Genomic DNA, 12,500 nt, shown 5'->3' on the forward strand with positions numbered 1-12,500 from the left:
TGTCTGTCCTATCTGTTCTGTCTGTTCTGTCTGTCCTATCTGAGGGAGACATTATTCACTGTGGCTTTGCCAGTAAATATGTAATATGTCGATAAGTACCGTGGTCATGTAATCCTGTGTATAAAGGGAAATGCAGGGAACAAAACGGGCATTTAAGAACCACGGAGACATTCTAACAGAATATAGGGAATTCGTTCCTGCATAACATTCTGTCATGACATTTTCCTGCATGCACCAACAACAGAAAGTCAAATGACATGGAAAATAAACATTTGCATTCCCCCGGTTGAAAGATCTCTGACTGACCGACACACAGGCCTCACTCCCTGTACCTCAGGGTTCTTTTACAGAGAATAAACATTTGTATTCACCCGGTTGAAAGATCACTCTGACTGACCGACACACAGGCCTCACTCCCTGTACCTCAGGGTTCTTTTACAGAGAACACACACAAACAGACCGGAGGAGAAGCCACATTGTTCTCTGTTTAATTGTCAGGAACCCTTCTGTAGCGAAGGAGACCACACCTCCAATACATCAGATGGAATAGCAAGGAAAGGAAGAACACAAGGCTTTTAATCAAGTGGGAAAATACACATTTATCTTCAAAACAGTTCCAGTTTTACTGTATCTCTTGAAGTTGACTTGGGTGTTAGATTCATGGTCGTAGACTGCAGTACTCACTTTAGTGTCATGTTGACATTGAGAAGTGCAAGAGATCTAATACGCTAAGACACACACATCCTATGTCCCACTCTTCAGGAATACATGTGTCAGCTGGCAGACGGAGCAGACGGATGGAGCATGCACACACACAGACACACAGACACACACACACACACACACACACACACACGGTCTCCACGGTGACCAAAGACAAAAAAAGAACAGCTGGCCTCCAGAGAAGAGAGAGAGAGAGAGAGAGAGAGAGAGAGGGAGAGGGAGAGGGAGAGGGAGAGGGAGAGGGAGAGAAAGAGAGAGGGAGAGGAAGAGAGAGAGGGAGGGAGGGGGATGTAGAATGAGAGAGTGTGTGTAAGGAAGAGAAAACAGAGAGAGTGAATGAGTTTGGAAAGACGGCGCCAGGAGAGAACGAGAGAGAGAGAGGGGGAGTAGAGGCAGAGAATCGGGAGAGAGTTACTGCAGGAGACTACAAAGAGAGAGGGGGAGTAGAGGCAGAGAATCGGGAGAGAGTTACTGCAGGATACTACAAAGAGAGAGGGGGAGTAGAGGCAGAGAATCGGGAGAGAGTTACTGCAGGAGACTACAGAGAGAGAGGGGGAGTAGAGGCAGAGAATCGGGAGAGAGTTACTGCAGGAGACTACAGAGAGAGAGGGGGAGTAGAGGCAGAGAATCGGGAGAGAGTTACTGCAGGAGACTACAGAGAGAGAGGGGGAGTAGAGGCAGAGAATCGGGAGAGAGTTACTGCAGGAGACTACAAAGAGAGAGGGGGAGTAGAGGCAGAGAATCGGAAGACAGTTACTGCAGGAGACTACAGAGAGAGAGGGGGAGTAGAGGCAGAGAATCGGGAGAGAGTTACTGCAGGAGACTACAAAGAGAGAGGGGGAGTAGAGGCAGAGAATCGGGAGAGAGTTACTGCAGGAGACTACAAAGAGAGAGGGGGAGTAGAGGCAGAGAATCGGGAGAGAGTTACTGCAGGAGACTACAGAGAGAGAGGGGGAGTAGAGGCAGAGAATCGGGAGAGAGTTACTGCAGGAGACTACAAAGAGAGAGGGGGAGTAGAGGCAGAGAATCGGGAGAGAGTTACTGCAGGATACTACAAAGAGAGAGGGGGAGTAGAGGCAGAGAATCGGGAGAGAGTTACTGCAGGAGACTACAGAGAGAGAGGGGGAGTAGAGGCAGAGAATCGGGAGAGAGTTACTGCAGGAGACTACAAAGAGAGAGGGGGAGTAGAGGCAGAGAATCGGGAGACAGTTACTGCAGGAGACTACAGAGAGAGAGGGGGAGTAGAGGCAGAGAATCGGGAGAGAGTTACTGCAGGAGACTACAAAGAGAGAGGGGGAGTAGAGGCAGAGAATCGGGAGAGAGTTACTGCAGGAGACTACAAAGAGAGAGGGGGAGTAGAGGCAGAGAATCGGGAGAGAGTTACTGCAGGAGACTACAAAGAGAGAGGGGGAGTAGAGGCAGAGAATCGGGAGAGAGTTACTGCAGGAGACTACAAAGAGAGAGGGGGAGTAGAGGCAGAGAATCGGGAGAGAGTTACTGCAGGATACTACAAAGAGAGAGGGGGAGTAGAGGCAGAGAATCGGGAGAGAGTTACTGCAGGAGACTACAAAGAGAGAGGGGGAGTAGAGGCAGAGAATCGGGAGAGAGTTACTGCAGGATACTACAGAGAGAGAGGGGGAGTAGAGGCAGAGAATCGGGAGAGAGTTACTGCAGGATACTACAAAGAGAGAGGGGGAGTAGAGGCAGAGAATCGGGAGAGAGTTACTGCAGGAGACTACAAAGAGAGAGGGGGAGTAGAGGCAGAGAATCGGGAGAGAGTTACTGCAGGAGACTACAAAGAGAGAGGGGGAGTAGAGGCAGAGAATCGGGAGAGAGTTACTGCAGGATACTACAAAGAGAGAGGGGGAGTAGAGGCAGAGAATCGGGAGAGAGTTACTGCAGGAGACTACAAAGAGAGAGGGGGAGTAGAGGCAGAGAATCGGGAGAGAGTTACTGCAGGATACTACAAAGAGAGAGGGGGAGTAGAGGCAGAGAATCGGGAGAGAGTTACTGCAGGATACTACAAAGAGAGAGGGGGAGTAGAGGCAGAGAATCGGGAGAGAGTTACTGCAGGATACTACAAAGAGAGAGGGGGAGTAGAGGCAGAGAATCGGGAGAGAGTTACTGCAGGAGACTACAGAGAGAGAGGGGGAGTAGAGGCAGAGAATCGGGAGAGAGTTACTGCAGGAGACTACAAAGAGAGAGGGGGAGTAGAGGCAGAGAATCGGGAGACAGTTACTGCAGGAGACTACAGAGAGAGAGGGGGAGTAGAGGCAGAGAATCGGGAGAGAGTTACTGCAGGAGACTACAAAGAGAGAGGGGGAGTAGAGGCAGAGAATCGGGAGAGAGTTACTGCAGGAGACTACAAAGAGAGAGGGGGAGTAGAGGCAGAGAATCGGGAGAGAGTTACTGCAGGAGACTACAAAGAGAGAGGGGGAGTAGAGGCAGAGAATCGGGAGAGAGTTACTGCAGGAGACTACAAAGAGAGAGGGGGAGTAGAGGCAGAGAATCGGGAGAGAGTTACTGCAGGATACTACAAAGAGAGAGGGGGAGTAGAGGCAGAGAATCGGGAGAGAGTTACTGCAGGAGACTACAAAGAGAGAGGGGGAGTAGAGGCAGAGAATCGGGAGAGAGTTACTGCAGGATACTACAGAGAGAGAGGGGGAGTAGAGGCAGAGAATCGGGAGAGAGTTACTGCAGGATACTACAAAGAGAGAGGGGGAGTAGAGGCAGAGAATCGGGAGAGAGTTACTGCAGGAGACTACAAAGAGAGAGGGGGAGTAGAGGCAGAGAATCGGGAGAGAGTTACTGCAGGAGACTACAAAGAGAGAGGGGGAGTAGAGGCAGAGAATCGGGAGAGAGTTACTGCAGGATACTACAAAGAGAGAGGGGGAGTAGAGGCAGAGAATCGGGAGAGAGTTACTGCAGGAGACTACAAAGAGAGAGGGGGAGTAGAGGCAGAGAATCGGGAGAGAGTTACTGCAGGATACTACAAAGAGAGAGGGGGAGTAGAGGCAGAGAATCGGGAGAGAGTTACTGCAGGATACTACAAAGAGAGAGGGGGAGTAGAGGCAGAGAATCGGGAGAGAGTTACTGCAGGATACTACAAAGAGAGAGGGGGAGTAGAGGCAGAGAATCGGGAGAGAGTTACTGCAGGAGACTACAGAGAGAGAGGGGGAGTAGAGGCAGAGAATCGGGAGAGAGTTACTGCAGGATACTACAAAGAGAGAGGGGGAGTAGAGGCAGAGAATCGGGAGAGAGTTACTGCAGGAGACTACAAAGAGAGAGGGGGAGTAGAGGCAGAGAATCGGGAGAGAGTTACTGCAGGAGACTACAAAGAGAGAGGGGGAGTAGAGGCAGAGAATCGGGAGAGAGTTACTGCAGGAGACTACAAAGAGAGAGGGGGAGTAGAGGCAGAGAATCGGGAGAGAGTTACTGCAGGAGACTACAAAGAGAGAGGGGGACTAGAGGCAGAGAATCGGGAGAGAGTTACTGCAGGATACTACAAAGAGAGAGGGGGAGTAGAGGCAGAGAATCGGGAGAGAGTTACTGCAGGATACTACAAAGAGAGAGGGGGAGTAGAGGCAGAGAATCGGGAGAGAGTTACTGCAGGAGACTACAAAGAGAGAGGGGGAGTAGAGGCAGAGAATCGGGAGAGAGTTACTGCAGGATACTACAAAGAGAGAGGGGGAGTAGAGGCAGAGAATCGGGAGAGAGTTACTGCAGGAGACTACAGAGAGAGAGGGGGAGTAGAGGCAGAGAATCGGGAGAGAGTTACTGCAGGAGACTACAGAGAGAGAGGGGGAGTAGAGGCAGAGAATCGGGAGAGAGTTACTGCAGGAGACTACAGAGAGAGAGGGGGAGTAGAGGCAGAGAATCGGGAGAGAGTTACTGCAGGAGACTACAAAGAGAGAGGGGGAGTAGAGGCAGAGAATCGGGAGAGAGTTACTGCAGGAGACTACAAAGAGAGAGGGGGAGTAGAGGCAGAGAATCGGGAGAGAGTTACTGCAGGAGACTACAGAGAGAGAGGGGGAGTAGAGTCAGAGAATCGGGAGAGAGTTACTGCAGGAGACTACAAAGAGAGAGGGGGAGTAGAGGCAGAGAATCGGGAGAGAGTTACTGCAGGATACTACAAAGAGAGAGGGGGAGTAGAGGCAGAGAATCGGGAGAGAGTTACTGCAGGAGACTACAGAGAGAGAGGGGGAGTAGAGGCAGAGAATCGGGAGAGAGTTACTGCAGGATACTACAAAGAGAGAGGGGGAGTAGAGGCAGAGAATCGGGAGAGAGTTACTGCAGGATACTACAAAGAGAGAGGGGGAGTAGAGGCAGAGAATCGGGAGAGAGTTACTGCAGGAGACTACAGAGAGAGAGGGGGAGTAGAGGCAGAGAATCGGGAGAGAGTTACTGCAGGAGACTACAGAGAGAGAGGGGGAGTAGAGGCAGAGAATCGGGAGAGAGTTACTGCAGGAGACTACAGAGAGAGAGGGGGAGTAGAGGCAGAGAATCGGGAGAGAGTTACTGCAGGAGACTACAAAGAGAGAGGGGGAGTAGAGGCAGAGAATCGGGAGAGAGTTACTGCAGGAGACTACAAAGAGAGAGGGGGAGTAGAGGCAGAGAATCGGGAGAGAGTTACTGCAGGAGACTACAGAGAGAGAGGGGGAGTAGAGTCAGAGAATCGGGAGAGAGTTACTGCAGGAGACTACAAAGAGAGAGGGGGAGTAGAGGCAGAGAATCGGGAGAGAGTTACTGCAGGATACTACAAAGAGAGAGGGGGAGTAGAGGCAGAGAATCGGGAGAGAGTTACTGCAGGAGACTACAGAGAGAGAGGGGGAGTAGAGGCAGAGAATCGGGAGAGAGTTACTGCAGGATACTACAAAGAGAGAGGGGGAGTAGAGGCAGAGAATCGGGAGAGAGTTACTGCAGGAGACTACAAAGAGAGAGGGGGAGTAGAGGCAGAGAATCGGGAGAGAGTTACTGCAGGAGACTACAGAGAGAGAGGGGGAGTAGAGGCAGAGAATCGGGAGAGAGTTACTGCAGGAGACTACAAAGAGAGAGGGGGAGTAGAGGCAGAGAATCGGGAGAGAGTTACTGCAGGAGACTACAGAGAGAGAGGGGGAGTAGAGGCAGAGAATCGGGAGAGAGTTACTGCAGGAGACTACAAAGAGAGAGGGGGAGTAGAGGCAGAGAATCGGGAGAGAGTTACTGCAGGAGACTACAAAGAGAGAGGGGGAGTAGAGGCAGAGAATCGGGAGAGAGTTACTGCAGGAGACTACAAAGAGAGAGGGGGAGTAGAGGCAGAGAATCGGGAGAGAGTTACTGCAGGAGACTACAAAGAGAGAGGGGGAGTAGAGGCAGAGAATCGGGAGACAGTTACTGCAGGAGACTACAGAGAGAGGGGGAGTAGAGGCAGAGAATCGGGAGAGAGTTACTGCAGGAGACTACAAAGAGAGAGGGGGAGTAGAGGCAGAGAATCGGGAGAGAGTTACTGCAGGAGACTACAAAGAGAGAGGGGGAGTAGAGGCAGAGAATCGGGAGAGAGTTACTGCAGGATACTACAAAGAGAGAGGGGGAGTAGAGGCAGAGAATCGGGAGAGAGTTACTGCAGGATCCTACAGAGAGAGAGGGGGAGTAGAGGCAGAGAATCGGGAGAGAGTTACTGCAGGAGACTACAAAGAGAGAGGGGGAGTAGAGGCAGAGAATCGGGAGAGAGTTACTGCAGGATACTACAAAGAGAGAGGGGGAGTAGAGGCAGAGAATCGGGAGAGAGTTACTGCAGGAGACTACAAAGAGAGAGGGGGAGTAGAGGCAGAGAATCGGGAGAGAGTTACTGCAGGATACTACAAAGAGAGAGGGGGAGTAGAGGCAGAGAATCGGGAGAGAGTTACTGCAGGAGACTACAGAGAGAGAGGGGGAGTAGAGGCAGAGAATCGGGAGAGAGTTACTGCAGGAGACTACAAAGAGAGAGGGGGAGTAGAGGCAGAGAATCGGGAGAGAGTTACTGCAGGAGACTACAAAGAGAGAGGGGGAGTAGAGGCAGAGAATCGGGAGAGAGTTACTGCAGGAGACTACAAAGAGAGAGGGGGAGTAGAGGCAGAGAATCGGGAGACAGTTACTGCAGGAGACTACAGAGAGAGGGGGAGTAGAGGCAGAGAATCGGGAGAGAGTTACTGCAGGAGACTACAAAGAGAGAGGGGGAGTAGAGGCAGAGAATCGGGAGAGAGTTACTGCAGGAGACTACAAAGAGAGAGGGGGAGTAGAGGCAGAGAATCGGGAGAGAGTTACTGCAGGATCCTACAGAGAGAGAGGGGGAGTAGAGGCAGAGAATCGGGAGAGAGTTACTGCAGGAGACTACAAAGAGAGAGGGGGAGTAGAGGCAGAGAATCGGGAGAGAGTTACTGCAGGATACTACAAAGAGAGAGGGGGAGTAGAGGCAGAGAATCGGGAGAGAGTTACTGCAGGAGACTACAAAGAGAGAGGGGGAGTAGAGGCAGAGAATCGGGAGAGAGTTACTGCAGGATACTACAAAGAGAGAGGGGGAGTAGAGGCAGAGAATCGGGAGAGAGTTACTGCAGGAGACTACAGAGAGAGAGGGGGAGTAGAGGCAGAGAATCGGGAGAGAGTTACTGCAGGAGACTACAAAGAGAGAGGGGGAGTAGAGGCAGAGAATCGGGAGAGAGTTACTGCAGGAGACTACAAAGAGAGAGGGGGAGTAGAGGCAGAGAATCGGGAGAGAGTTACTGCAGGAGACTACAAAGAGAGAGGGGGAGTAGAGGCAGAGAATCGGGAGACAGTTACTGCAGGAGACTACAGAGAGAGGGGGAGTAGAGGCAGAGAATCGGGAGAGAGTTACTGCAGGAGACTACAAAGAGAGAGGGGGAGTAGAGGCAGAGAATCGGGAGAGAGTTACTGCAGGAGACTACAAAGAGAGAGGGGGAGTAGAGGCAGAGAATCGGGAGAGAGTTACTGCAGGATACTACAAAGAGAGAGGGGGAGTAGAGGCAGAGAATCGGGAGAGAGTTACTGCAGGATACTACAAAGAGAGAGGGGGAGTAGAGGCAGAGAATCGGGAGAGAGTTACTGCAGGAGACTACAAAGAGAGAGGGGGAGTAGAGGCAGAGAATCGGGAGAGAGTTACTGCAGGATACTACAAAGAGAGAGGGGGAGTAGAGGCAGAGAATCGGGAGAGAGTTACTGCAGGATACTACAGAGAGAGAGGGGGAGTAGAGGCAGAGAATCGGGAGAGAGTTACTGCAGGAGACTACAAAGAGAGAGGGGAGTAGAGGCAGAGAATCGGGAGAGAGTTACTGCAGGATACTACAAAGAGAGAGGGGGAGTAGAGGCAGAGAATCGGGAGAGAGTTACTGCAGGAGACTACAGAGAGAGAGGGGGAGTAGAGGCAGAGAATCGGGAGAGAGTTACTGCAGGATACTACAAAGAGAGAGGGGGAGTAGAGGCAGAGAATCGGGAGAGAGTTACTGCAGGATACTACAAAGAGAGAGGGGGAGAGTTACTGCAGGAGACTACAAAGAGAGAGGGGGAGTAGAGGCAGAGAATCGGGAGAGAGTTACTGCAGGATACTACAAAGAGAGAGGGGGAGTAGAGGCAGAGAATCGGGAGAGAGTTACTGCAGGAGACTACAAAGAGAGAGGGGGAGTAGAGGCAGAGAATCGGGAGAGAGTTACTGCAGGAGACTACAAAGAGAGAGGGGGAGTAGAGGCAGAGAATCGGGAGAGAGTTACTGCAGGATACTACAAAGAGAGAGGGGGAGTAGAGGCAGAGAATCGGGAGAGAGTTACTGCAGGAGACTACAAAGAGAGAGGGGGAGTAGAGGCAGAGAATCGGGAGAGAGTTACTGCAGGATACTACAAAGAGAGAGGGGGAGTAGAGGCAGAGAATCGGGAGAGAGTTACTGCAGGATACTACAAAGAGAGAGGGGGAGTAGAGGCAGAGAATCGGGAGAGAGTTACTGCAGGAGACTACAAAGAGCGAGGGGGAGTAGAGGCAGAGAATCGGGAGAGAGTTACTGCAGGATACTACAAAGAGAGAGGGGGAGTAGAGGCAGAGAATCGGGAGAGAGTTACTGCAGGAGACTACAAAGAAAGAGGGGGAGTAGAGGCAGAGAATCGGGAGAGAGTTACTGCAGGAGACTACAGAGAGAGAGGGGGAGTAGAGGCAGAGAATCGGGAGAGAGTTACTGCAGGAGACTACAAAGAGAGAGGGGGAGTAGAGGCAGAGAATCGGGAGAGAGTTACTGCAGGAGACTACAGAGAGAGAGGGGGAGTAGAGGCAGAGAATCGGGAGAGAGTTACTGCAGGAGACTACAAAGAGAGAGGGGGAGTAGAGGCAGAGAATCGGGAGAGAGTTACTGCAGGAGACTACAAAGAGAGAGGGGGAGTAGAGGCAGAGAATCGGGAGAGAGTTACTGCAGGAGACTACAAAGAGAGAGGGGGAGTAGAGGCAGAGAATCGGGAGAGAGTTACTGCAGGATACTACAAAGAGAGAGGGGGAGTAGAGGCAGAGAATCGGGAGAGAGTTACTGCAGGAGACTACAGAGAGAGAGGGGGAGTAGAGGCAGAGAATCGGGAGAGAGTTACTGCAGGAGACTACAAAGAGAGAGGGGGAGTAGAGGCAGAGAATCGGGAGAGAGTTACTGCAGGAGACTACAAAGAGAGAGGGGGAGTAGAGGCAGAGAATCGGGAGAGAGTTACTGCAGGAGACTACAAAGAGAGAGGGGGAGTAGAGGCAGAGAATCGGGAGACAGTTACTGCAGGAGACTACAGAGAGAGAGGGGGAGTAGAGTCAGAGAATCGGGAGAGAGTTACTGCAGGAGACTACAAAGAGAGAGGGGGAGTAGAGGCAGAGAATCGGGAGAGAGTTACTGCAGGAGACTACAAAGAGAGAGGGGGAGTAGAGGCAGAGAATCGGGAGAGAGTTACTGCAGGATACTACAAAGAGAGAGGGGGAGTAGAGGCAGAGAATCGGGAGAGAGTTACTGCAGGATACTACAAAGAGAGAGGGGGAGTAGAGGCAGAGAATCGGGAGAGAGTTACTGCAGGAGACTACAAAGAGAGAGGGGGAGTAGAGGCAGAGAATCGGGAGAGAGTTACTGCAGGATACTACAAAGAGAGAGGGGGAGTAGAGGCAGAGAATCGGGAGAGAGTTACTGCAGGATACTACAGAGAGAGAGGGGGAGTAGAGGCAGAGAATCGGGAGAGAGTTACTGCAGGAGACTACAAAGAGAGAGGGGGAGTAGAGGCAGAGAATCGGGAGAGAGTTACTGCAGGATACTACAAAGAGAGAGGGGGAGTAGAGGCAGAGAATCGGGAGAGAGTTACTGCAGGAGACTACAGAGAGAGAGGGGGAGTAGAGGCAGAGAATCGGGAGAGAGTTACTGCAGGATACTACAAAGAGAGAGGGGGAGTAGAGGCAGAGAATCGGGAGAGAGTTACTGCAGGATACTACAAAGAGAGAGGGGGAGTAGAGGCAGAGAATCGGGAGAGAGTTACTGCAGGAGACTACAAAGAGAGAGGGGGAGTAGAGGCAGAGAATCGGGAGAGAGTTACTGCAGGATACTACAAAGAGAGAGGGGGAGTAGAGGCAGAGAATCGGGAGAGAGTTACTGCAGGAGACTACAAAGAGAGAGGGGGAGTAGAGGCAGAGAATCGGGAGAGAGTTACTGCAGGAGACTACAAAGAGAGAGGGGGAGTAGAGGCAGAGAATCGGGAGAGAGTTACTGCAGGATACTACAAAGAGAGAGGGGGAGTAGAGGCAGAGAATCGGGAGAGAGTTACTGCAGGAGACTACAAAGAGAGAGGGGGAGTAGAGGCAGAGAATCGGGAGAGAGTTACTGCAGGATACTACAAAGAGAGAGGGGGAGTAGAGGCAGAGAATCGGGAGAGAGTTACTGCAGGAGACTACAAAGAGAGAGGGGGAGTAGAGGCAGAGAATCGGGAGAGAGTTACTGCAGGATACTACAAAGAGAGAGGGGGAGTAGAGGCAGAGAATCGGGAGAGAGTTACTGCAGGATACTACAAAGAGAGAGGGGGAGTAGAGGCAGAGAATCGGGAGAGAGTTACTGCAGGAGACTACAGAGAGAGAGGGGGAGTAGAGGCAGAGAATCGGGAGAGAGTTACTGCAGGAGACTACAAAGAGCGAGGGGGAGTAGAGGCAGAGAATCGGGAGAGAGTTACTGCAGGATACTACAGAGAGAGAGGGGGAGTAGAGGCAGAGAATCGGGAGAGAGTTACTGCAGGATACTACAAAGAGAGAGGGGGAGTAGAGGCAGAGAATCGGGAGAGAGTTACTGCAGGATACTACAAAGAGAGAGGGGGAGTAGAGGCAGAGAATCGGGAGAGAGTTACTGCAGGAGACTACAGAGAGAGAGGGGGAGTAGAGGCAGAGAATCGGGAGAGAGTTACTGCAGGAGACTACAGAGAGAGAGGGGGAGTAGAGGCAGAGAATCGGGAGAGAGTTACTGCAGGATACTACAAAGAGAGAGGGGGAGTAGAGGCAGAGAATCGGGAGAGAGTTACTGCAGGAGACTACAAAGAGAGAGGGGGAGTAGAGGCAGAGAATCGGGAGAGAGTTACTGCAGGAGACTACAGAGAGAGAGGGGGAGTAGAGGCAGAAGACGAGTGCAGCACAAAGAGAGAGGGGGAGTAGAGGCAGAAGACGAGTGCAGCACAAAGAATTAGAAAGTGAACAAAGACGTTTAAAGAGAGGAAAACTGCTGTGAAGACAGACAGACTGACAACCCAGAGAAATACAGACACAGAGACGTCAAAGAACAAAATACAATATTTTAGTCCAACTGGAAAACTGGAGCAAGTGAATTATTAGGCGAAGAGCCAGAACAGCGGAGAGGAGACCACACGAACGAGAGGAGTAAGAAGACGGGCAGGGTGAGAGAGAGAGAGAGAGAAAAGACAATCCATCCAAGAGCTTTAGGGAAACCATTTGTTGTTGCTTTGACTCTGTTTGCCCGAGTTTTTAATGAGAAACTTTGGGAGAAGTAGATCCAATCTGTACTGAAGTTGGAGACTTGTCAAACTCCACATCGAAACTCATTCACTCCAAAGGTAAGATTTGTAATACAGTGAAGTTGCCCTGTCAGTGATGTTGTTTGTGTGTATATTATTTACACTCATGTCTATCGGACATGGACACGCTCAGTTGTTAAGTAATAAGACAAAACATAGTGGTTGAAAATGGCTTGTTTCTTTGTTTGTTACATAAACACTTCAACATTGCAGATATTCAAAGTTAAAGTGGACTTTCAGCAACATCTTTAGGGTCTCTTCGGGCATTCACATAGATAACACAAACTAGGACAGGAGGAGAGGAGAGGGGACAAGGACAGACAGAGAAGGGGGAGATATGGGGGGAGACAGAGATATAGGGGGAGATAAGGGGGAGACATAGAGAGAGAGGGGGAGATAAGGGGGAGACAGAGAGAGACAGAGTGGGGGGAGACAGAGAGATAGGGGGAGATATGGGGGGAGACAGAGACATAGGGGGAGATAAGGGGGAGACAGAGAGAGAGGGGGAGATAAGGGGGAGACAGAGAGAGAGGGGGAGATAAGGGGGAGACAGAGATATAGGGGGAGATAAGGGGGAGACATAGAGAGAGAGGGGGAGATAAGCGGGAGACAGAGAGAGACAGAGTGGGGGGAGACAGAGAGATAGGGGGAGATATGGGGGGAGACAGAGACATAGGGGGAGATAAGGGGGAGACAGAGAGAGAGGGGGAGATAAGGGGGAGACAGAGAGAGAGGGGG

General features: G+C 51.4%; 1 protein-coding gene across 1 annotated transcript in view; it reads left to right on the forward strand.

Annotated features, from left to right (window-relative positions):
• The first annotated feature begins 11,322 nt into the window (after positions 1–11,322).
• LOC110492815 (SAP30-binding protein) overlaps positions 11,323–12,500 on the forward strand; it is a 30,471-nt gene continuing 29,293 nt past the window's right edge. Inside the window, exon 1 of the transcript XR_005036432.1 lies at positions 11,323–11,801. The gene's annotated coding sequence lies outside the window, so the exon portion shown is untranslated. The remainder of the gene's footprint in view (positions 11,802–12,500) is intronic.

Source organism: Oncorhynchus mykiss, chromosome 16 (genome assembly GCF_013265735.2).
Source record: "Oncorhynchus mykiss isolate Arlee chromosome 16, USDA_OmykA_1.1, whole genome shotgun sequence".
NCBI classification, from domain to species: Eukaryota; Metazoa; Chordata; class Actinopteri; order Salmoniformes; family Salmonidae; genus Oncorhynchus; species Oncorhynchus mykiss.